General features: G+C 39.6%; 1 pseudogene; it reads left to right on the top strand.

Annotated features, from left to right (window-relative positions):
* Positions 1 to 446: 446 nt before the first annotated feature.
* LOC101406194 (transforming acidic coiled-coil-containing protein 3-like) lies at positions 447 to 26,379 on the top strand (annotated as a pseudogene).
* The last annotated feature ends 1,015 nt before the right edge of the window (positions 26,380 to 27,394 follow it).

Genomic DNA, 27,394 nt, shown 5'->3' with positions numbered 1-27,394 from the left:
CAGCCACTTTCAGATTAGAGATGATTGCCAGTTCTTGCTTTAGTAGCAAGGGGAAGCAGTTTGAACACTCCTTTCTTATTGGAAGGATGGAACCAGAGGACCAATTCAAATGACTTTCCTTAGCCACAGAAAGCATGAGGGAAGGAATGGTTGTTCTCCACCAACTCTATAGTGCTCCAAAACATCACTTCTTACTTGTTTCCAGTCCTCCTCTTACATCTCTACATGGTAAAAGTCACCAAACTAGCTGGGCCTCTGCCACTCGCTAATTACATTATGTAATTACACTAACAACTGGCATAAACAGGTCTTGAATAAACACAACCAACTCTTGGTAAGAACATAAATCAGAAGGCAGGGGCAGAAGTGTAGCCTCCTGGAAAAAGGACTACCAGCTCTGTGCTTTCACTGTGCCATAGATATCAGTCAGTATGTTTTACAGAAGAATGGAGAGCTTTTATGAATCTGACAAGTCTGTTAATGGAGGTGAGTTAGAGAGCTTTCACTGTAAACTATGATATTTGAGCCATAAAGCAACTTTATGAACTTGAGGTTAAATGACCTGACCCAAACTTTCCAGCTAATTAGTCACACTTAGGACATGAAATCAGGTCTTCTAACTTCATTTGTAGGGCTCTTTCCACTATAATATTTGTATCTATCAGGGTTCAGTCAAGAAAATAGAAACCATTTTAGATCTTTCAAACAGAAAAAATTTATGAGAGGGAATTTGTTATGTTAGTCGTGGAAGAAACAAGACAGTGAGCAGGGAAGAGTGAAACAACCCAGAGGACAGCAGCCGCAGAGGAGGTACTCCCACTCTTGGGGCTCGCTGTGCTCCTGGAGCCTGGGTGGCGAGGGCGAGGGCCAGGGCAGGGGCTGCTTGGCAGGAGCTGGGACCACAGAGGGTGGGGTTGTCTAGTGGGAGCTGGAGCCATGGAAAATGTGCAGCCATTATCAGAGAAGCCAACCACGGCAGAGAGAGACAGGGAGAAATAGCTGCCCTCTTTTTCCATTCTGTCCTTCACTCTTTTACCTGTGCCTCTTCTCCCTTTTCCAATTCTTACTTTTTGGAAATAGATATGGAGTAATCCTGATAGTATTACTTAGGGAAATATATAGCTATGGACTAAGAAAAAACATGATGTGTCTAATAACTTGGCTCTAAAGGGGCATATTTAAATGGTAAAAAGAAGAAAACTCCTTGTAATAGGCACTTAATTATTATAAAAATAATAAGTATTACATTATTCACAATAGTGGATATTGATGGATGAATGGATAAAGAAAATGTGATACATACACACACACACAAAATGGAATATTATTCAGCCATAAAAAAAGAAAATTCTGCCATTTGCTACAACATGGATGGACCATGTTGTGAAACATGCTAAGTGAAATAAGTCAGACAAAGAAAGACAAATATTCTATGATTTCACTTATATGTGGAATCAAAAAAAGCTGAACTCAGAAAAAGAAAGTAGAAGGGTAGTTGCCAGGAGCAGGGGGTTAGGGGAAATGGGGAGATGTTGGTCAAAGGGTACGAACTTCCAGTTGTAAGATAAATAAGTTCTAGGAAAACAATATTACACAAATAGTAAATGATAAAATTAGACATGGCTATTGTACCACTTATTCCTTTTTATCCTCATCATATCTTTTACTGAATTCCACCTCTTTGTTTTTTTCCCATCACAGGAAAATGAGAGAAACAAAGCGAGAAGAACCAGAAAGAGGACAAGGGAATGGGAAGGCAAGAGGAATCCTCAGAGAGATAAATGTGGAGAGAATCAGGAAGGCACAGGCAACACAGGCAGAAAAGCAAGGCTAGTAACTGCAATTATAAGTTAAAATGTTGAAACAATACTATGCATACAGCATTTTAACAGACATTCTCCCCATTTAAATGAGAGGAAGAGGAGGGATTGGGAGGTGAGTGGGAAAGAATATATCAAAGAAATCCTCCCCCTACTGCCTCATTTTCCCATAGGCTGAACTTGATTTTCTGCCACCAGAGCAGATGCCACAGATGTTTAATCCTCTGAGCTGGTGGTATGTCCCCAATCTCATGTTTTTATAAACATTTTACACAATTTTTTTTCTTCTGACTTAAACCATAAGTGTGGACAGCAGAAGGAAGGATAAACAGGAAAAAGAAGCATTTATCTTCCTATAAAAGAAAAAATGCTTAAAACTTGACCATAAACGGGGGAGAGAAACCAGAAAAGCATATTGTGCTTCAATTCTTTTATTTACTAGTACCTGTCAGGGCTCGTCTAGCTGCTACTCTGAGCAATTCACTCTGCTTTAATTTTGTCATTATCTGTTCATCACTAGCCCTGGTCTCTAATTATGGTCAGGTAATTGTTTGTCACCTCTTATCTCCATTTGGAAAAGTTTATAAGTTGATAGTCCTGTAGCTTAAAACAGGCCACTGATTTTTAATAAGGTTAAGTTCTTTTTATTTTCTGCCTTTCATTGTTAAGAGATGTTTATTGAGGAACCCATAGACTGCCATTTAAGTAATTTATACCAAAGGCACCCAATATCATGACAGAATTCAGGATGTGGTGGGAGACTGGCAGGTGGAGAAGGAGAGACAGAGAGGAATAGTTGGCAGGTCCCATGTGTATCATCTTCTCAGTTTAGAAGCCCATATGGTGCTTCATAATGCTCTGCTCAATTGCCATATAGTTTTAGTCTACATCCTATTAAAAATAAACTCTATTAAGAGCATTTCAGATAAATTATAAATCTCATATTATAATTCACAAGAATTTTTCAGGAGGAGTGTTTTGAGTTTAATATAGACTGACCTTGAAATAAATTGAGACATCTACTTTTTTTTAATTAAAAAAATCCTTATTTCTGAAAGATGTTTTCCCTATCTAAAAATTATAGATTATGTCTTTGATTAGAATAAGGTTAAAGTACAAGTTTTAAATTTTTTAAATAAATTTTTAAAGTGCAAAACAAAACAAAATATAACAAATAACATCCCCCTCAAAAATAAAAAATAAAGCCACTCTATTGTCCATAACGGAGGCATGCCATCTTCCTTTTGTGGCTTGATGTATAAAAGTGTGAGTTCTAATTTTAAACCCTGGGGATGAACTACCTAAAAGAAATCACATTCCTTGACCTTCAGAATCTTTTAATCTGGTTTATCTGATGAGTTATAGCTACAAGAGCAGTAGTGGCTCACAACAATAGTGAGTGATATACTAGGGACTAATCTTACAGTTAGTAGAGTAGTGTGCTACTTGGAGTTAATCATACCAATCTGTACATTCTCTTTATTTTTCAGGATAATTTTTGGAAAACATAAATAAATATAATTAAAAGGACTAGATTTTATTTTCTATAATGTTATTGATATTTTTTGTATCTGAGCTCTTTCCATTATCAACATTTTATATACAGTTCAGTTACAAAGCACGACTTAGGTGGTCTTCAATATTCACACCGACTGTGTCAATGTAAGAGAGCCACCCTATCCTCTGATGGCTATCCTCCTTACTGCCCACTGCTTCCTGGATTTGTAACTTAAGGGAAATGGAGCAGCTGCCTTGAACAGACTCAGAGCACATTCACAAAAACACAGACTTTTACAAAAGCCAAAGGAAAAGGGAGATATGGAAGCAATGCACATCAATGATAATTCTTACAAATGTCCTCACCCTCTGATTTCCTTTATCATAGCTCTGTAAGTGCTGGCTTTTGGATTTGGAGACATATGCTTATTTTTATTAACATGATTTCCCCCTAAAAGATAAATATATGAGTTTGGCAAAGAATTCAAAACAAATGTGAAAAGTGAGAAACATCCAAGTTATTATCTTGACAATTGGCTTTTATACACTAGTTGGACATCTTCAAGAACCAAAGATTTATCATCCATTGACGTAAGTCCACGGTGTAGAAATTCTAAAGATATGCCATGGAACCAAGAGATTTCTATTCCCAAAATAGGCATTGTTATTTTATTGCCTAATAGAATAATAAAAAATTATCTAAAGGATAAAAATGAGATTCCTAAGAATCTTAAATACTAAAAAATACAAATAATAAAGTAATCATCAAGACAACACTGAGAATATATCAGATATCACATGTAATTTAATTCATTCTGTTTGAGCAAAATGAGAGAATGAGACTCTTTGGCAAACCAAATATTCTAGTTAACAGATAGTAACAATGTGTACATTATTTTACCAGTCTTTTAATGAAATCTTGTTATAAGTAAACAAGTTATGAAATTTGAAAAAATTGGCAAACAATAAATACACTTAAATATTTAGTTTTTCTTTCGTGATTCCAAAGTTATGTCAGGGTTATTATTTGGACCATAAGTTAGTTCCATCCAGCAAATAACTAGCATGGTCTTCAGTAAACATTTATTGAAGAATAAATATGTGGAAGTAGATGCTAATATGATTCTGGTTGAGAGAATGGATGGCCAACATATTGCATAGTATATGTAGCATTTACATTGCCCTTAACAAAAAAGTTTAATTCGTACAGAATGTTAGATATTTTCATACATTTCCAGCGATTTTTTTTTACCCAAAATTTACCTGGTAAATCTACTTGATAGCAGTTCAGAAAAATTTGACATTTTCTCTAGTGTTTAAAAGAAATTTGGCTGTAAGGCACATACATAGATAGATCTGTCAAATAAAGGATCAAAATGCATCTATTTTTTGTTAAATTGAGCATAGTTTTTAAAAAAATCACAAACTATGTTAACATATTTTGAAATATTTAAAGTTGAGGTTTTAACTTAAAATACACATTTTTCCTAAAATTGCATAGGTTTAGATATTATCAAATGCTACACTAATTTGAAAAGGCAATGCTTGCTTTTAAAATAATCTAATAAAAGCAATGTTTCTTATAATTACATAAAATTATTAAACTAGGTTAATTAGGATATTTTCAGTGAATGTTTCTAAATGTCTGACATAAAACTCTCAAATTAACTTTAATTTTGGTGCTTTGGACTTGGAATTGATAGGTTTATTAGTTGGAAAAGGAATTTTAAAATCCAGGCATAGCCTTAAGCTAGTCATTTCCTGCTCTAGTCACATAAAGCTTCATTTACAATAGTTAATTTGGGATTTTTAAACTTAATTAATATTTCCTTTTCTAACATGTGAAGGTAATTAAGTCAGAAGCAGATCTGCCTATAAATAGTCATGACTACATAATAAAACACTTTCAAATTTTCTTCGATGTTCATTGTATTAATACTCAATTATCAGTTAAATTAATTAAATATGAACAAATATAGACCTAATGGTAAACCTGGAATGGTTTTAATAGTAATTCAGTTGTGTAATAGTTTTTCATAAGCATTATTAGAGGTTGAGCCTTACAAGAACAGTCAAGGATGGTAGGGCGGCTTTTCTTGTATCTCTTCAATATTTTAATGATAGCTCCCATTTATCAAATCTTTCCTTCAACCAAGGACTATGGTGACTAAGTTACATGCATTATCTCTCTGAAACTTCATGACAACCTAGTGAAGTAAGTTCTATGATTAGTGATACTTTGTGGCTGGAAATATTAAGTGGTTTCCCAAGGTCATTGAGTTGGTAAGTGGTGAGGCTGGAAATAGATCCAGGCTTATCTTTACCTTTTTTGTCTTCTTATTTATAGACTAATAAACTGAAATGTAGAAAGCCTAAGTGTTTAGATCACCAGCAAGGAGTAGGGCTAGAGGCTGAACCTGCTTACTGTGAATCCAAATCCAGAGCTCATTCTATTCTACCACCATGCTGTGCTAGATTCTTGTGAAAGTCTTTTTAAATCTAACTTGTCCATTTAAATTATGTGAGGTTAGCAATGACTTTAAGTCGTTATTATATTTTGACCTGTATTTATCCTCTTAGATATAAATACATCTTATTTCTGTGATTTCTGATATTATAGTCAATCAGCCACCTTTTCTTTCCTTCTTCTTTCTTTTTTTCATTTAGATAATCCTGTAATTATATTAGGGGTTTTAGGCAATAGTAATGAGGAAGGCAGTTGGGTTTTCTTGCATTTAATGAGAATGAATATACAATTAAGTAATTAATATTCAGTATTTTATGGAGCTTATGGTGGGGGGAGGTCCTGTGCATATATATCAACATATTTACAGTACTACAAGTATGTAGTAATCTATTTTTTGTCGATGTGAATTAAGCATAACATAAATAAATATATAGGCACATTCATTGTATTTACTGAAACTACTTAAGTGGATGAATAATCCTGTATTTTGACAAAATCTGTGTACATCTGAAAAAATGTAAAACTGTGCAAGTCAAGATCACATTTCATTATTTTTGAATACGAAGAATATGGCCTTACTTAAACCAAAAAAGTCTTTTTAAATTTTAAACATATAGAGAATTTGGTCATCTCAGACACTATTTGTTTTGAAGTATTTGTTATACATCAGTGTGGCCAATTTAATAACTTGTCAAGGTTTTGAAGTGGGAGAGAGTAGTCCCTTGCAAAATAATGACTTTCTGGCTTCTTTTAAGAAATGATTTGATGTCAGTAATTTATGCCTTTGTGGAACTTTAGGTCAATGTCTTCCTTCTCCAAGAATTATTTGCATTTTAATATTTCTAAGTAATGCCGCAATAAAAAACTTTCTTGTCAACATAATTTTAGGGACGAGCTAGCACATGGGGGGACATATTTAGAGGGAGGAAAATGAGTTTTTGAATATAGCTGAGCATACCTTCTACTCTATATCTGCATAAAACTTACCAGGAAACCAATAAGTCATTTAATAGATGTTTTCACATGTGTTTATTAAAAAAGCATTTCATTGTCACTAAATGTCCATTGTACTGAAACTACAGTGAGGCTATTCATGCTCAACTATATGATGAACTTGGCACTACACAGTCTATATAAAATGTGTTCAATAGTGGAGTAACACAATGTTTTTATTTTTCCTAGCAAAATGAAGACTGTTAGTATGAGCCATGATGTGTATTAAAAAAAGTTATGGCTTTCTCTAGCTGAGAATAATGAATCAAATATTTTCATAGATAGCTTTAAGATGGAAATATTATTTGTTTTTATTTTATTGCTTTGAAAGCTGGCAGAATTATGCTGAAAAATGTTCCATTTGGGGTAGAAACTCTCAGAACTTTGGTACTTAACTCCTGGGCTGCCTCTGAAAGCTCATTGTTTGCTCTGAGAGCTCAAAAAAAAACTAATGCAAGCCTACTGTTTGATCTAGCAGCTTAGCGGAGGACAGAGAAAATCTTAAAAGCTCCCAAGTATTTGTGATGGCTCTGCAGCCTCTTCTGCTTTTAATCTGTTATGGGATGTATTTTACAGAATTTAAGTTTGATTCAGATAACGTAGGAATTCACCATGAGTAAAATACACCACTTTTGTGGGACCTATCTCTATTTGGTGATCCTGCTAATGAAATCCTTTAAAGATGGTGTGGATGCTTTGGCCATTTCTAACACTGTAGATTGATTTTGACATGATGCTAGGTATAGGATTGGGGTAGAAATGGTTGGAGACATGAATGATGGGTCTAGCCATAACTCATTACTACTGCAGGTGCAAATCTTAGCTGCTATGATGTTGATGTTTGATTTTACTGAATGACTACTTTTTACCACTTAAAACTAAAATGTAGTTTTACAAAATTCAACCCCACATGTAATTTATTCATCTAGCTTTAACAAATTTTGTAGAGTACAGTAGAGGAGTACTAGACCTAAAATACTTCCAAAAATATTTAGATTTAAAAATCTCTATTCACATTTATTAAAGTTTTTCTCTTGTGAAGAGTCTATCTGTAAGATAACTATTAGATTAATTTTGGAATTAAAAGCAAAACAATTGGAATGAGCCAAATAATTGAAGATATTTTGCTTGTATTGTATGGAGCAAATAAGAATAGAGGTGGAATTCAGTTAAAAATAAGTAAGAAAAATATTGGGGGAGGAATGACATCAGCATCATGGCAGAGTGAGCTTCCCCCATTGAACTTTCCCCCTCTAAGACACAACAAAAAGGACATTCATTTTCCAACAGAAGCTGTTCACACAACCCAGGGGACGTCTGAGGCACCCAGGCAGCCGTACACACAAGGACTGAGGTGCTAGAATCCCCAGAGTAAGTGGAAGGAGGTGAGAGGAGCTCCCTTCCTTCCCCAAGGACTGCGACCCAGAGACTGAGACTATGCGGCTCTCAGAGGAGGGGGAGGGGTGGCTCGCTGTGTGAAAAATGGCAATCTCCAAGACCCCTCACAGCCTGAGGGGATCCCCCTATGGAGGGAGCGGAACTGTTGTGAGGGTAGTTTCAATAAACTAGCCTCTCAGGAGAGCAGAGAGTGACAGCAAGGTGAGAAATCTCTGAGATCTGGGAGGCGAAAGTAAGTGCCCCTCCCCCACCTGGCCTGCCCAACTGGCGCTTCAGCACAGCGGCACTTCAGCTCAGCCCCGTCTCCAGAGGCAGTGGCCCCCAGGCACCGAGGCCCCACCAACAGGGGCAGCGTGACTGCACCCCACCCCCATACGCAGTGGCCCCCAGGTGGCTGGACCTGACCAGCAGTAGGGTGAGCCTGCACCCCCGCACCAGAGGCAGTGGCAGCTCAGACCCCCCATGCCACAGCCCCAGCTGCTCCAGCTGGATCAAGCCATGACCCCAGCTTCTCCAGCTCCACTGTGCCATGGCCCCAGCTTCTTCGGCTGGACCGTGCCCCACCCCCAGCTCCTTTGGCTTGACCGTCCCCACCCCTGGCTCCAGTGGCTTTGGCTTGGCCTGTGCTCAGGCTCCAGCTGACTTGGCACCAGCAACTTCAGCCCACCATACTCCAGTTCCAGCTTCTTTGGCCCAGCTGTGCTCCAGCTCCTCCTTCTTTGGCCCAGTGCACTCCAGTTCCAGCTTCTTCCATCTAGTGGTGCTCCAGCTCCTGCTTCTTTGGCCCAGCAGCACTTCAGCTGCAGTTGCTTCAACCCACCCTCACCTGAGCCCCAGCTGCTTTGGCCTAGCTGCGCTCCAGTCTCAGCTGTTCCCACGCTTCCCCCGCCAGCAGCCACCACTCAGCCACACCTCAGATCAGCCAGGGGCTGACAAGAGTGCCCGCGGATTGATGTGGGCCAGAATACACAGCCCTTGACCCCCACCCAGTGGCAGAAAGAGTAAACTGTAACCATATATTTTCGCTATGAGGAAAAGTAAGCCAACACCAACAGGTACCATGCAAAAATATATTAAATCTCTATACCAAAAGGAAAATGACAAGCACCCAGAAGTCAACCCGGAAAGCACAGAAATGTATAACCTTAATGACAGAGAATTCAAAATAGCCATCATAAAAAATCTTAATGAAACACAAGAAAACACAGACAGACAATGCAATGAAATCAGGATTTTTTCACAAAAGAGATTGAAACTACAAAAAAAAAAAAACCAATCAGAAATCTTAGAGATGAAAAACACAATAGAGGAGATAAAGACAAATCTGGAAGCCTTAAGCATCAGAGCTGACAATATGGAGGAAAGAATTAGCAATATTGAGGACAGCAATGCAGAAATGCTCCAGATGGTTGAGGAAACAGAACTAAGACTAAAGAGAAACGAAGAAACTCTCCAAGAAATATCTGACTCAATTAGGAAACCCAACATAAGGATTATAGGTATTCCAGAGGGAGAAGAGAGGGAAAAAGGAGCAGAGAACTTGTTCAAAGAAATAATACCTGAGAACTTCCCAAACCTAGGGAAGGAGCTGGAAATACCAGTGAATGAAATCAATAGATCTCCTAAATACAGCAACACGAAAAGACCCTCTCCAAGGCATATAGTAGTAAAGCTAACAAAAGTCAATGACAAAGAAAAAATATTAAGGGCAGCTAGACAAAAAAAAAAATAACATACAATGGATTTCCTATCAGGCTCTTAGCCGATTTCTCGAAAGAAACTTTACAGGCTAGGAGAGAGTGGAACGATATATTCAAAATTCTGAAGGACAAAAACTTTCAGCCAAGAACACTCTACCCAGCAAAAATATCTTTCAGATATGATGGAGAAATAATAACTATCCCAGATAAACAAAAGCTAAGGGAGTTCATTGCCACAAGACCCCCACTACAAGAAGTGCTCAAGAAGGCCCTCATCCCTGAGGAAAAAAGGGAAATGGGATTCAAAGTTTTGAACAAGGAAGAAAATAGGTTGACAGAACCAGAAAAATTACAGTCCTCTATCAAAATAGATTAGCAAACACTTAATTATAAAACCAAAGATCAAGGGAAGGTAAGCATAAATATAACCTCATCATGTTAAACACGAACTCACAACACAAGAAGGAATAAGATGTGACAACAGGCTCAGGAGTCAAGATGGCAGTGTAAGCAGACGTGGAACTCACCTCCTCCCATGGACACAGACAATTTACAACTACCCGTGGAAAAATTACCCCTGAGACAGAACTGAAAACTGGATAAGAGGAACTCCTGCAAAAATGGACAATCCTAACTGAGGTGGAAGAGGCAGAGACTCCCTTCTGGAGAGGAAAAATGCTGCCTTCACATGCTGCCAGCTTCACGGCCGCCGGGAGCAGCTCACAGGTACGCAGCCTCCCTGGAGGCGCAGGGCCCTGGCCGGGGAGCGCCCCCGCTGTGGGCATTTTGTGGACCCAGCACAATCGAGACCAGCGGCATAATATATGACTTTGCCTGCTACTAAAACATTGGGGAGTACCCCCAGAAAACCCGGTTCACAAAGAAACTAAAATCGGCTGTTAAAGGGCCCGCACGCAAACTCCTCCATTTCAGAAAGCATCCTAAAATCCCCAGAAAGAAAGGTGCACAGTGCTGTGGTGAAAAGAGACTCACCGAATAGGCCCTAAGTGCATCTCGGTGAGGGGTGAGAACACTCCAGGTACTGGGACATTGGTGGCGGCCATTGTTGAGGCCTGGTGTGGGCGGGTTGACACAGACGCCATTGGAGTTCTCCCTGAGGCCTGCTAGCCCAGGGTCTGCCCCACCTGCTAGAGCACCGATTTAATCCAGCTCAGCCAGGGCAGGCAGCCCACCCTAGAGACTGGCCCCACTCAACAACAAGCCCTCAGGCAACTTGTGGGCCTGCATAGATTGGTGACTGGATTCTCTGCAGCCTGGCAACTGAGCCGACTTTAGTGGGGCAGGGTGTGCACAAGGAGTGGGTGGAGAGTGTGGGGCGGTGGTGGAGTGTGTGGGGCTCCTGCCGTGGAGAGACTGGGTCCGCTTGGGGAGGTCGGGGTGCACACATGGGGCAGGACTGTGTTGACTGTGTGTGTGGACCTGTGGGCGGCAGGGCTTGTCAGCTGCAGAAGACTTGTGCTTCTCAAAGACCCACATAGGGGGTTTGCACCACCTTCCAAAGCCTGAAACAATTGGGTGCTCCTGTGCCTGAGGCCAGCCCCACCCAGCTGCAATCCTCAGAGAGCTGACAAGAGACCTAATAGGCTAGAGACTTACAGCAATTGTAAGGCCCTGAGCCTAACAACCTGCCACGCTGGGGGCCTACTCACTTAAAAGAAATACTGCAACACAAATGTGGTATTAGAACTTGCAGCCAACTGTGCTGGGGCTCCCCACACCTCATAAAGAGACTGAAGGGCCCACAACAACTACAAGCAGCTGAGCATTACAACAGCTGGCCAGGAGCATAACTCGGCCTCCCTGGGTGCCTACAGGGAGAGCAAACAGGCAACAACAGAAGGACACACGTAGCCCACATAGGGGTGACCCCTGGAACATTGAGAACTGATGCCTCCTAAGGCATCACTTACATAAGGTCACCTATCCAAGAACAGGAGACGTAGCTGACCTACCTAATACACAGACACAAGCACAGGGAAAGAGGCAAAATGAGGAGGCAAAAGAATACATTCCAAGTAAGGGAACAGGACAAAACACCAGAAAAGGAACTAAGTGAAACAGAAATGAGCAACCTACCAGACAGAGAGTTCAAACTAAGAGTGTTAAGGATGCTCACTGATCTGGGGAGAAGAATAGATGAACTCAGTGAGAATGTCAACAAAGAAATGGAAGATATAAAAAAGAACCAATCAGAAGTGAAGAATACAATACTGGAAATGAAAAATTGACTAGAGGGACTCAAAAGCAGAGTAGAGGATACAGAAGAACGGATCTGTGAGCTGGACGAAAGACTAGAAGAAATTACCCAAGGTGAACAGGTAAAAGAGAAAAGAATTAAAAAGAGTGAGGACAGTCTAAGGGACCTCTGGGACAACATCAGGTGCACTAACATCTGTGTTATAGGTGTCCCGGAAGGAGTAGAGTGAGACAAGGGGGCAGAGAATCTATTTCAAGAAATAATAGCTGAAAAGTTCCCTAACCTAAGGAAGGAAACAGACATCCAGGTACAGGAAGCACAGAGAGCCCCAAACAAGATAAACCCAAAGCGGCCCACACCAAGACACATCATAATCAAAATGTCCAGAATTAAAGATAAAGAGAGAATCCTAAAAGCCGCAAGAGAATGTCAAGTTACATATAAAGGAAACCCCATAAGGCTATCAGCTGACTTCTCTGCAGAAACCTTACAGGCTAGAAGAGAATGGCACGATATATTTAAAGTGCTAAAAGGAAAAAACTTACAGCCAAGAATACTCTACCCGGCAAGGTTATCATTTAAAATGGAAGGAGAGATCAAAATTTTCCCAGACAAGCAAAAAAGTAAAGGAGTTTGTCACCAAGAAACCAGTGCTACAAGAAATGTTAAAGGGACTGATTTAAGGGAAAAAGAGAAGACCACAAATAGGAAAAATTATCTATTTCCATGATAAGAGGGTAATGGATACAAGTGCACAAGAAAGAGGTTAGATATGATATCAAAAACATAAAATGAGGGAGGAGGGGAGTTAAAGAGTAGAGCTTTCAGACAGAGGTCAAACTAAAGTGACCATCAATTCTGTATAGAAGAAGAAAGGAACAGAGAAGGAATACTAAAACACTGAGAAAAAAAAAAAGTTAAAAAATGGCAGTAAGTACTTATTTAAGTAAGTAAGTAAATAAGTAAGTACTTATTTAAACGTCAATGGATTAAATACTCCAATTAAAAGGCATAGGGTGGCTGACTGGATAAAAAAACAAGACCCATACATATGCTACATACAAGAGACACACTTCAGACCTAAAGACACTCACAAACTGAAAGTGAAGGGATGGAAAAAGATACTCCATGCAAATGGCAATGAAAAGAAAGCTGGGGTAGCAGTACGCATATCAGACAAAATAGACTTTAAAACAAAAACTGTAAAAGAGACAAAGAAGGGCATTACATAATGATCAAGGGAACAATCCAACAAGAGGATATAACACTTATAAATATCTACGCACCCAATGTAGGTGCACCTAAATATATAAAGCAATTATTAACAGACATAAAAACAGAAATAGACAGTAACACAATAATAGTAGGGGACTTTAACACTCCACTTACACCAATGGATAGATCATCCAAACAGAAGATCAATAAGGAAATATTGGCCTTAAACGACACACTAGAGCAGATGGACCTAGTAGATATATACAGAGCATTCCATCCAAAAACCGAAGAATACACGTTCTTTTCAAATGCACATGGAACATTCTCCAGGATTGATCACATATTAGGCCACAAAACAAGTTTCCATAAATTTAAGTAGATTGAAATAATACCAACCATCTTTTCTGACCACAACGGTATGAAGCTAGAAATCAACCATAGGAAGAAAATCAGAAAAGCCACAAATACTTGGAGATTAAACAAAATGCTACTGAACAATGACTGGGTTAATGAAGAAATCAAAGAAGAAATCAAAAAATACCTGGAGACAAATGAAAATGAAAATACGACATGCCAGAATTTACGGGATACAGCAAAAGCGGTTCTAAGAGGGAAGTTTATAGCGATACAGGCCTATCTCAACAAACAAGAAAAATCTCAAACAATCTAACAATGCCCTGAAAGGAACTGGAACAAGAAGAACAAACAAAGCCCCAAATCAGTAGAAGAAAGGAAATAATAAAAATTAGAGCAGAAATAAATGAAATAGAGATGAAAAAAAAATAGAAAAAATTAATAAAACCAAGAGCTGCTTCTTTGAAAAGATCAACAAAATTGACAAACCTTTAGCTAGACTCACCAAGAAAAAAAGAGAGAAGGCACAAATAAGTAAAATCAGAAATGAAAGAGGAGAGCTTACAACAGATACCTCAGAAATACAAAAGATTATAAGAGAATACTATGAAAAGCTATAGGCCAACCAGTTCGACAATCTGGAAGAAATGGATAAATTCTTAGAATCATACAACCTTCCAAAACTGGATCAAGAAGAAGTAGAGAATTTGAATAGACCAATCACCAGTAAGGAGATCGAAACAGTAATCACAAACCTCCCCCAAAATAAAAGTCCAGGACCTGACGGCTTCCCTGGTGAATTCTACCAAACATTCAAAGAAGACTTAATACCTATCCTTCTCAAACTCTTCCAAAAAATTGAGGAAGGGGGGAGCTCCCTAACTCATTCTACGAAGCCGACATTACCCTGATACCAAAACCAGAGAAGGACAACACAAAAAAAGAAAATTACAGGCCAATATCACTGATGAACATTGATGCAAAAATCCTCAACAAAATACTAGCAAATCCCATACAACAATACGTTAAAAAGATTATACACCATGATCAAGTGGGATTTATTCCAGGGATGCAGGGATGGCTTAACATTCTCAAGTCAATCAACGTAATACACCACATTAATAAAATGAAGAATAAAAATCACATGATCATCTCAATAGATGCAGAGAAAGCATTTGACAAGATACAGCATCCATTTATGATAAAAACTCTGAATAAAATGGGGATAGAGGGAAAGTACCTCAACATAATAAAGACCATATATGACAAACCCACAGCTAATATCATCCTCAATGGTGAAAAACTGAAAGCTATCCCTCTAAGAACAGGAACCAGACAAGGATGCCCACTGTCACCACTCCTATTTAACATAGTACTGGAAGTCCTAGCCAGAGCAATCAGGCAAGAGAAAGAAATAAAAGGAATCCAAATTGGAAAGGAAGAAGTGAAACTGTCACTATTTGCAGATGACATGATTTTATATATAGAAAACCCTAAAGAATCCACCAGAAAACTTTTAGAAGTAATAAACGAATATGGTAAAGTTGCAGGATACAAAATCAACATACAAAAATCAGTGGCATTTCTGTACATTAACAACGAAGTAGCAGAAAGAGAAATTAAGAATACCATCCCATTTACAATTGCAACAAAAAGATTAAAATACCTAGGAATAAACTTAACTAAAGAGGTAAAAGATCTGTACACCGAAAACTATAAAACATTTCTGAAAGAAATTGAAGAAGACACAAAGAAATGGAAAGATATTCCATGCTCTTGGATTGGAAGAATTAACATAGTTAAGATGTCCATATTTCCTAAAGCCATCTATAGATTCAATGCAATCCCTATCAAAGTTCCAACAACATTTTTCACAGAAATAGAACAAAGAATCCTAAAATTTATATGGAACAACAAAAGACCCCGAATAGCTAAAGGAATCCTGAGAAAAAAGAACAAAGCTGGAGGTATCACACTCCCTGATTTCAAAATATACTACAAAGCTGTAGTCACCAAAACAGCATGGCACTGGCACAAAAACAGACACACAGATCAATGGAATAGAATCGAAAGCCCAGAAATAAACCCACACATCTATGGACAGCTAATCTTTGACAAAGGAGCCAAGAACATACAATGGGGAAAAGAAAGTCTCTTCAACAAATGGTGTTGGGAAAACTGGATAGCCACATGCAAGAAAATGAAAGTGGACCCTTACCTTACACCATACACAAAAATTAACTCCAAATGGATTTAAGACTTGAATGTAAGACCTGAAACTGTGAAACTTCTAGAAGAAAACATAGGCAGTACCCTCTTTGATATCGGTCTTAGCAACATCTTTTCAAACACCATGTCTGACCGGGCAAGAGAAACAATAGAAAAAATAAACAAATGGGACTACATCAAACTAAAAAGCTTCTGCACAGCAAAGGAAACCATCAACAAAATGAAAAGACAACCTAACAATTGGGAGAAGATATTTGCAAACCATACTTCTGATAAGGGCTTAATCTCCAAAATATATAAAGAACTCAGGCATGTCAACAACAAAAAAACTAATAACCCAATTAAAAAATGGGCAAAAGACCTGAACAGACATTTCTCCAAAGAAGATATACAGATGGCCAACAGACACATGAAAAAATGTTCAAAATCACTAACTATCAGGGAAATGCAAATAAAAACTACAATGAAATATCACCTCTAGTCCGTCAGAATGGCTATAATGAACAAGACAGGAAACAACATGTGTTGGAGAGGATATGGAGAGAAGGGAACTCTCATACACTGCTGGTGGGAGTGCAAACTGGTGCAGCCACTATGGAAAACAGTATGGAGATGCCTCAAAAAATCACGGATAGGACTACCATATGATCCAGCTATTCCACTGTTGGGTATTTATCCAAAGAACTTGAAAACACCAATTTGTAAAGGTACATGCACCCCTGTGTTCATTGCAGCATTATTCACAATAGCCAAGACTTGGAAGCAACCTAAGTGCCCATCAAGGGACGAATGGATAAAGAAGATGTGGTATATATACACAATGGAATACTACTCAGCCATAAGAAACGATGAAATCCAGCCATTTGTGACAACACGGATGGACACTGAGGGTATAATGCAAAGTGAAATAAGTCAGAGGGAGAAGGTCAAATACCATATGATTTCCTTCATTAAGTAGTAGATAATAACAACAATAAACAAACACATAGGGACAGAGATTGGATTGGTGATTACCAGAGGGGAAGGGAGGAGGGAGGAGGGTGAAAGGGATAATTTGGCACATGTGTGTGGTGATGGGTTGTAATTAGTATTTGGGTGGTGAACATGATGTAGTCTATGCAGAAATAGAAGTACAATGATGTACACCTGAAATTTTTACAATGTTATAAACCAATGTTACTGCAATAAACAAAAAATTAAAAAAAAATAAGATGTGACAACAATAACTTAGAAGGGGACGAGGAAAGAGATCGAATTGACTTAGTCTAAGGAAATAAGAGGCCATCAAAAAATGGACTATCACATCCACAAGATTTTTTATACAAACATCATGGTAACCACTAAGCAAATAAGCAGAACAGAATCACACATGACAAAAAAGGATAAAACTAAGAGAACCCCCATACAGAACTACCAAACTAAATTGGTAGCCTGAGACACATGGGATAAGAAACAAAAGAAATGCAAAAGGACTGGAAAAAGAGTGATAAAATAACAACAACAAGCCCCCATATATAAATAATTACCCTAAATGTAAATGGACTGAACTCTCCAATCAAAAGACACAGAGCAGTGTGATGGATTAAAAAACAAGGCCCAACAATATGATGCCTCCAGGAAACACATCTCAGCTGTAAAGACAAACACAGGCTCAGAGTGAAAGGATGGAAGACAATACTCCAAGCTAATGGCAAAGAAAAGAAAGCAGGTGTTGCCATACTTATATCAGACAAAGTTGACTTCAAGATAAAACAGGTAATGAGAGACAAAGAGGGGCAATATATAATGATAAAAGGGACACTCCACCAAGAAGACATATCACTTTTAAATGTATATGCACCGAATACAGGAGCACCAAGGTACATAAAGCAACTATTAACAAACCTAAAAGGAGATATTAACAACAACATAATAATAGTAGGGGATCTTAACACCCTTAACACTTTTATCAAGAGCTTAACACTCTTATTAATGGACAGATCATCCAGACAGAAAATAAATAAGGAAATAATGGACCTAAATGAAAAACTAGATGAGATGGACTTAATAGACATATACATAGCACTCCATCCAAACACAGCAGATTACACATTCTTCTCAAGCGCACATGGAACATTCTCAAGAATAGACCATATGTTGGTAAACAAGGCATACTTCTATAAATTTAAGAAGATTGAAATCATAACAAGCATCTTTACAGACCATAATGCCATGAAGTTAGACATCAACTACAAGGAAAAAACTGGGAAAGTGACAAAGCTGTGGAGACTCAACAACATGCTCCTAAACAACCAATGGACCATTGATGAAATTAAAGGAGAAATCAAAGCATATCTGGAGACAAATGAAAATGAAAATGCACCGTACCAACTGATATGGGATGCAGCAAAAGCAGTCCTGAGAAGGAAACTCATAGCAATACAGGCCCACCTTAACAACCAAGAAAAAGCCCAAATAAGCAACCTAAAACTATGTCTAACAGAATTAGAAAAAGAGGAACAAACAAAGCTTAAAGTCAGCAGAAGTAGGGAAATAATAAAAATCAGAGCAGAAATAAATGAAATTGAAATTAAAGAAAAAAAACAGTAGAAAGGATCAATGAAACAAAGAGCTGGTTCTTTGAGAAGATAAAATTGACAAACCTTTAGCCAGATTCACCAAGAAAAAAAAGAGAGAAGGCTCAAATAAATAAAATTAGAAAAGAAAAAGGAGAAATGACAACAGATACCACAGAAATACAAAAGATCATAAGAGAATACTATGATCTAAAAACTATATGCCAACAAATTGGACAAACTGGAAGAAATGGATAAATTCCTACACTCAAAACTGAATCAAGAAGAAATAGAGAACCTGAATAGACCAATCACAGGTAAAGAGACTGAAACAGCAATCAAAAACCTCCCCCAAAATAAAAGTCCAGGACCAGATGGCTTCTCTGGAGAGTTTTACCAAACATTCAAAGAAGATGTAATACCTATCCTTCTCAAACTATTCCAAAAAATAGAGGAAGATGGAACCCTTCCCAACACATTCTATGAGGCCAACATCACCCTGATATCAAAGCCAGGCAAAGACAATATAAAGAAGGAAAATTACAGGCCAATATTGCTGATGAACACAGATGCAAAAATCCTCAACAAAATATTGGCAAACCAAATACAGCAATACATTAAAAAGATCATACACCATGATCAAGTGAGATTTATACCGGGGACACAGGGATGGTTCAACATCCACAAATCAATCAATGTGATACACCATATTAACAAAACGAGGAATAAAAACCATATGATCGTCTCAATAGATGCAGAGAAGGCTTTTGACAAGATCCAACATCCATTTATGATAAAAACTCTCAACAAAATGGGTATAGAAGGAAACTACCTTAACATAATAAAGGCCATATAGGACAAACCCATAGCCAATATCATACTCAATGGGGAAAAACTGAAAGCCATCCCCCTGAAAACAGGGACAAGACAAGGGTGCCCACTCTTGCCAATCTTATTCAACACAATACTGGAGGTTCTGGCCAGAGCAATTAGGCAAGAAAAAGGAATAAAAGGAATCCAAATAGGCAACAAAGAAGTGAAACTCTCACTATTTGCAGATGACATGATCTTATATATAGAAAACCCTAAAGAATCCAGTGGAAAACTATTAGAAAAATCAACAACTACAGCCAAGTGGCAGGGTACAAAATCAACTTACAGAAATCAGTTGAATTTCTATATACCAACAACAAACTAACAGAAAGAGAACTCAAGAAGACAATCCCATTTACAACTGCAACAAAAAGAATAAAATATCTAGGAGTAAATTTAACCAAGGAAGTGAAAGACTTATACAATGAAAACTACAAGACAGTATTGAGTGAAATCAATGATGAGATAAAGAAATGGAAAAATATTCCATGCACTTGGATTGGAAGAACAAACATAGTTAAAATGTCCATACTACCTAAAGCAATCTGCAGATTCAATGCAATCCCAATCAGAATCCCAAGGACATTCTTCACAGAAATGGAACAAAGAATACTAACATTCATATGGGGCAACAAAAGACCCCATATAGCTAAAGCAATCCTGAAAAAGAAGAACAAGGCTGGAGGCATCACAATCCCTGACTTCAAAACATACTACAAAGCGATAGTAATTAAAACAGCATGGTACTGGTACAAAAACAGACACACAGATCAATGGAACAGAATTGAAAGTCCAGAAATAAAACCTCATATCTACGGGCAGCTAATCTTTGACAAAGGAGCTAAGTACACACAGTGGAGAAAGAAAAGTCTCTTCAACAAATGGTGCTGGGAAAACTGGACAGCCACTTGCAAAAGAATGAAAGTAGACCATCTTCTTTCACCATACACAAAAAATTAACTCAAAATGGATCAAAGACCTGAAGATGAGACCTGAAACTATAAAACTCCTGGAGGAAAATATAGGTAGTACACTACTCGTTATCAGCCATAGAGGGACTTTTTTGAATTCCATGTCTCCTCAGACAAGGGAAACAAAAGAAAAAATAAGCAAGTGGGACTTCATCAGATTAAAGAGCTTCTACAAGGCAAATGAAACCAGGATCAAAACGAATAGGGAACCCACCAGCTGGGAAAAAATATTTGCAAACCATATATCTGACAAGGGATTAATCTCCACAATGTATAAAGAACTCACACAACTGAATAACAAATAAACAAACAACCCAATCAAAAAATGGGCAGAGGAAATGAACAGACACTTCTCCAAAGAAGATATACAGATGGCCAATAGGCACATGAAAAGATGCTCAATATCACTAGTCATCAGGGAAATGCAAATCAAAACCATACTAAGATATCACCTTACACCCGTTAGAATGGCTATAATCACCAAGACAAAAAGCAACAAATCCTGGAGAGGCTGTCGAGAAATGGGAACCCTAATCCACTGCTGGTGGGAATGCAAACTGGTGCAGCCTCTATGGAAAACAGTATGGAGATTCCTCAAAAAATTAAAAATAGAAATACCTTATGATCCGACTATCCCACTACTGGGTATCTACCCAACGAACCTGAAATCAACAATCCAAAGAGGCTTATGCACCCCTATGTTCATCGCAGCATTATTCACTATAGCCAAGACATGGAAGCAACACAAGTGTCCCTTGACTGATGATTGGATAAAAAAGATGTGGTATATATATACCATGGAATACTACTCAGCCATAAAAAAAGACAAAATCGTGACATTTGCAACAACATGGCTGGACCTGGAGGGTATTATGTTAAGTGAAATAAGCCAGAAAGAGAAAGACAAACAGCACATGATTTCACTCATATGTGGAAGATAAACCAACACACGGACAGATAGAATTGTTTGGTGGTTACCAGGGGCTAGGCAGGTGGGGGGTGGGCCCAAGGGGTGGAGGGATGCACTTTTATGGTGACTGATAAACAATAATGTACAACAAAAATTTCACAATAAAAAAAATATTGGGGAGGAAAAAAATAAAATCTAAAATTTTCCAAATTAGTGGTTCATGAAGAACCAACTACATGCCAATATTTTTTCATACATTGTATTTCTTACTCTTCACAATATCTATGGAAGATATGATTGTTCATGCATTTATTTAACAAATATTGGTGGAGCACTGACTTTATTCCAAGCACTGTTCTACGTGCTGTGGACACATCTGAAAGCAAGAGAGACATCATCCCTGTTCTCATGGAGCTTACATTTGAGAAGGAGCAACACACCATAAACAGGTAAATACAGGGTGATATGATTGGAAGTGTCACCTAAAGTGGACTGGTATTTTTGTTTGGATAGACAGACCAAGAATCCTGGCAGCAAAACACATTTAAAGATATGAGGAGACAAGCGCTGGTGGAGGGAACAGGAATCTCAAAGACTCTAAGTCAGGAAAGAGCTTTGTATGTTTAAGGAATAGAAAAACAGGCAATGTGGCTGCAGCCAAATCAGTGAGAGAATATCAGGGGAAGAAGTCATCCAGAAAATAAATGAAATAAATCAGAGCCCACTACTTTCTTGTTCAAAATCCTCCAAGAGCTTCCCATTACACATAAATAAAACCCCTCAACTTTTCAGGATCCTCCAAGGTTCCACATGGATATGACTCCTGCCGTCCATACAACCACTAATCCCTCTAGTTTACTTCCCATCAGCAACATACCTCCTTGCTGGTTGTCCAGTTGGCCAAGCATCCCCAGCTATCCCTTCTGCTTGGGATTTTCTTTCTATGGATATATACACAGCTTCTTCATTTTTTTGTTCATTTCATTTTTATTCTCTGCTCAAATGCTACAACCTTGAGGAAGCCTTCCCTGAATATCAATGTAAAATCTAACCCCCTCCTATCCCTCTCTTTTCCTTTACCCTGCTTCTTCCAGTTCTATGATTGCATAAGAAATTACATCAAAACTCAGTTGCTTAAAACAACAATATTCACTTACTACCTCTCACAGTTTCTGTGGGTCAGGAATTTGAGGGTAGTTCAGCTGGGCAGTTCTGGCCTAGAGTCTCTTATGAAGTTGCAGTCAGACAATGGCTATGGCTGGGGTCATCTCTCAGCCTTCATTCACATGTCTGGCACCCGGTCTTGGAAGACTGAAAAAGCTGGAGACTGGAACAGCTGGAGCTCCTCACTCATCTTTCTCCTTCTCTATAGGGTCTCTCCAGCATGGTGGCTTCAGGGTAGTCTGAATTCTTACAGGGTGGCTCAAGGCTCCAAAGGCAAATGTCCTGTAAGCACGAGCCAGGCAGAAGCCATATCACCATATATGACCTAGCTTTGGGAAGTCAGGCAATGTCATTTCTGCTGCATTCTATTGGTTGGGGGCAGTTACAAATGTTTACCCAGCTTCAAGGGAGGAGTGGAGATGTAGGCCTTGCCTCTTGATGAAGAAGTGTCAATATGACATTGTAAGAAGAACATATGGGATGGGATATATATATATTCTCCAATGTTTGGAAAATAAAATCTGTCACATTGCTTTATGCTTTCTCCAAAGTAGTTTTCACTGTTTATTGCCTGTTTCCCTCATTAGAATATAAGCTCTATAAAGGCAGGACTCTTGACTGTCTTCTTTGCTGCTCGTCAATCTTCTTTACTACCCAAATCAATGAATAACATATATTAGGCACTCAACATTTTCTGTTGTTGAATGAATGAATATTTCCTGAATCAATGATCTACGAAGCAGTGGAAGTATCATGAAAACTGGCGTTTTAGAGATGGAAACATTTTTTCATAATATTCTGTAAACTGTCCCAGAAATGTAATAAGAGAATAGAATATACTAAAATTATCCTAAAAGTGAGTTGGTTTTCATGATTTGTGTCTAAATAGAAAAAGAAAAAATACTTCTTTTACAATAGTTGGAAAAATTATAACTTTATGACATTATACTTACTAAATTTTCAGTTGATACAAATGACAACAGTATGAGGAGTGTAAGTTTAGGTTGTAATGTGCTCACATGCACAGATTATAACATCGTGAACATTACATTAATCTTTCAGTCACAGCTATACAAATGTCACCATTTAGCTCATACCAACATCAATGAAGACAAGCAGAGCCCTTCACTCTCTATTTTTGACTGTTGACTTTACCATTTTCAATGGGCCTAAATTTCTGCTTTTTTAAGTAGACTGTTGACATCCAGAAGGAAAGTGTTTCTTGGATCTTTACTGAAAAGACTGTAATTTTATGAAGCCAAGAAATCATCATTTGAAACTCATTCTCCATAATGCTCAGTGTAGTGGTCTGTGACCCAAACATGAGAATGTGCCTTAAGGTTACCCTCTTAATAATTAAGCCTCAAGGACATGAGAATCACTATACCAACAGGAAAAATGGGTGATTTTTTTCATTCAAATTGAAAACAACAGTTTCAAAACAAACGGAAAAGACCAGTTGAGAAATTAACTACATACCACCAGCTAATGTATGGGCATTTAAAATGTTGCACAAGAGAAGGCAAAAGATCATTTTTTATAGCTAACAGGATTACCTAACTAACACTTCAGTATAATTAACTAAAAAAATCAGAACTAATATAAAATTCAAGTTATGTAGACAATATATTATAAAATATCAATAGTTTTCTTACAAACAGCAATGATTAGAAGTCATAAAGAGAAAATAAGAAAGCATAATAGCAGCAAAATATAAAACACTTAGGACTGGAGACAAGATACGCAGGAATAAACTGCCACACAAGGCAGTAAAGCATTTAAGAAGCAAAGCGACGAACTGTCGGTGGTGACCAAAGTATAGAAAACTGCGAGTTCCTGTTTTCACCACCAGAATTTACTATAAGATCATCTGTTCTTCGTCTGTCGCAGAAAGGAAATGTGCCACCCAAGAACGTAGCCAAAGCTATGAAGGTGACTCTTCAGTCACCTCTGCGGGATCCACAGACGCTCAGGATTTTATGTCCTAGAGTGAAGAGCAAACTTGAGGCTTGTTTTGCTACGGACACCGCTGGGTTAGAAAACTCTCTTCAAATCTGGACCCAGACAGAGAACCAACGTTCACCAAGGAAGTGGACACCAAAATGACCGATGGAATTCTCTAGAAACCAGCAGCGGCCGATGCCGAGCCTCCTCCAGGGGATGACGTGAATTTTGACGATCGGCGTCCCAGCCGCCTGGCCCGCTCGTCTGGCTGCCTGGATGCCTCAAGCTCTCCCCAGTCCCGGGAAGTCTTGACACCAAATGGCATCTCCAGGCGAATGTCTGGCAGCCCTGAGCAGGGCTGGGAGGAACACGTGAGTTCTTACTCCCTAGATAAAAGCATTCCGTGCACCTCCGAAATCCTAGAAGACCCGCCTGGGGTGGCTGGCGCCCAAGCCAGAAGGGAGGATCCCATTGCGCCGCAGGGGGGAGGAGCACGCGGAGGGCACGTGGGGCGGCCGGGTCCCTCCCCCTCCGCAGGCTTCCGGTCCCGGGAACCCCGCCCCGCCGCTCCGAAGGCTGGAGGGCAGCGTTGCCGAGTCCTCAGAGGCAAGAGGCCTAGGGCCAAATGGCCGAGTCTCGGAGGACTGGGCCGCTAAGGCTCGAATGTGACTTCTTCGACGATGCCGCCGCAAAAGGCCGACCCCACCAGGGAAACTGGGAAAGAGACGCTGCCTCACATCTCCCGGGAAGAGACGGGAGCAGGAAAAGGCCCCCGAGGAGGCGGAAGAGCGCCCCATTCCCCCTCCCCGGGCCTCACAACCTGGACTGGAACCAGCCGGACGGCGCAAACTGGAACCCGTTCGGAGGCGGAGGAGAGGCCCGGTTCCAGGATGCCTGCACGAGGCCTCCGGCCTGTGGCCGAGGCGCTGGGCGGGGGACCCGCGGGGCTGCGGAGGACTCCTTCGAGCCAGCGTGTACCTCAGCCTCACAGGTGACACGCCTGTGGTGCGGCCCGTGGCGGGGCTGCGGGAGCGGCGGGCGAGGAGGGAACCGCGAAGGCTTCGGGCGCGCGGGTTCCCAGCAGCGGCCCGGCCTCGCCTGCCGCCCCAGTGCTTCCCCTCCCCCTCCCTCCCTCAGCGGGGCCCAGAGCCGCCCGAAGGACGAGCTTCTAGGCCCCGGCGTGAGGAGGAGAACCTGAGCAGTTCGGAGACCTGGTTTACGGAATCGCCTTGAGGAAACAGCCTTCACACTCAGGTCCGAGGCGCTCCTGAAAGACCGCCCGCGGAGACCGGCGCCGCGGCCCGAGGCGAGCAGCGCGCCGTGCGGGCGCGCGTCCTCCGGCTGCCCGCCTGAGGCGAAGCTGGGGCAACTTCGTTTCTTCTGAGGTCTGGGTGTTCCTGTGCCACGTGCACCCGCGTGTGTCATCGGGCCGGGGGTCCATGCTGCCGGTGGGGCCCATCCTAGACGTGCTGCATTACGGCCAGAAGGACCTGGACGCGGACGTGGAAGCGACGCAAAAGGAGAACCTGCTGCTGAAGAGCAGGTGTGAGGAGCTCCCCGTGAAGAACCTGGAGATGGGGAAGATCATGGACGAGTTTCAGGGGATCGTGGGCCAGGCGATGGAGGAGGCTCCGAAACAGAAGGAACTTGCCAAAGCAGAAATCCAGAAGGTTCTGAAAGAAAAAGACAAGCTTACTGCAGAACTGAAGTCCATGAAAAAATTTTTTTCTGACCTCATCAAGCATTTTGAGAAACAGAAGGACGTGATGGAAGGCTACTGCACCAATGAAGAATCGCTGAAGAAGTTTGTTGAGGATTACATAAGAATTGAAAAGGAAGGTCAAAGATACCAAGCGCCGAAGGCCAACGCAGAAGAGAAACTCAAGCTGGCAAACGAGATGGCCCAGGTCCTGAGCAAAGTCCAAGCAGAGGCCTTGGCCTTCCAGGTGAGCCTGAGGAAGGAGCAGATGTGCGTCCACTGGCTGGAGAAGATCGTCGAGCAGAAGACTGAAGAAACGGTGAGCTGACCAGAATCGGTGAGGACCACATTTCCAAGATGGAAAAGATCTGACATGGAAGTCTCTGACCAATGTCTGTCTCTCCCTCTTTCTGTCTGTATGACTGTCTGTTAGAAGGTTTCATGTTCTTTCTGCTCTCTTAACCTCAACTTGTTTTTAAACTAGATTGCTTAAAAAAAGAAGGCTAAATAAAGTTTCCCTTTAGTTAAAAAGAAAAAAAAGAATTTTGGAGTACAGGCTTTGGAATTACACACATCTAGGTTTAAATCCTGACTTGTCATGTACAGCTGGAGGGCTTAATCTCTCTGTGCTCCGTTTCCTTATCTATAAAATGGGTACAATAATTGAAATATTGATGTGAGATGCACAGACAATGTATGCCTGGAAAAAACACTTGAAAATAATACCTATTAAATGTAATTTAAAATGCAGCAAAATCTTAGTAAAGCTGTGGGACTTACTGAAGAACAGACAAATGGAGCAATAAAATAGCACAGATGCATCAGAGACAAATACTAGTGTATATGAAAATATATTGTTTGATAAAAGGCCACAATACAAATCAATAAGAGCAGAAGAAAAATTTCAATGAATAGTTCTGGACTATGGGTGAAATCTTTGGGAAAAAATAGCTAGAGGTGTACTTTTCATTTAAAAATAGATAAGTTCCATATAAATTAGAGCATTAAATATAATGAAACTGTACATCAATTAGAATAAAATTGAAGTCAGCAAGTATAGGATATTGACTTGGGGAGAAACCTCAAAGGAGAAAGAGCAGTAGCAGAACTGCAGAGATGGACAGATGTAGCTACATAAAAGATTAGATCTAAATGACACCAAAAAATGTGATGAAAAGTAAATTACAAATGGTAAACAAGAAAAATATTTGCATCATTTATGATAGGCCAAAGGTTAATATAAATATACAGAGAACATTTACAACAATGAAAATTATAAACCCTCTAAGAGGAAAATGAATGGAAAGTGCAGGAAATAACTTATTAAAGTAGTACAAAGAGCCAAAAAAAAGAAAATTAGTACAAGAAATCTCTTTAATAATAAATT

The sequence above is a fragment of the Ceratotherium simum genome, chromosome 9 (assembly GCF_057802395.1).
Source record: "Ceratotherium simum simum isolate JZ-2026a chromosome 9, ASM5780239v1, whole genome shotgun sequence".
Lineage (NCBI taxonomy): Eukaryota > Metazoa > Chordata > Mammalia > Perissodactyla > Rhinocerotidae > Ceratotherium > Ceratotherium simum.
This window is presented reverse-complemented; position numbering and strand designations above follow the sequence as displayed.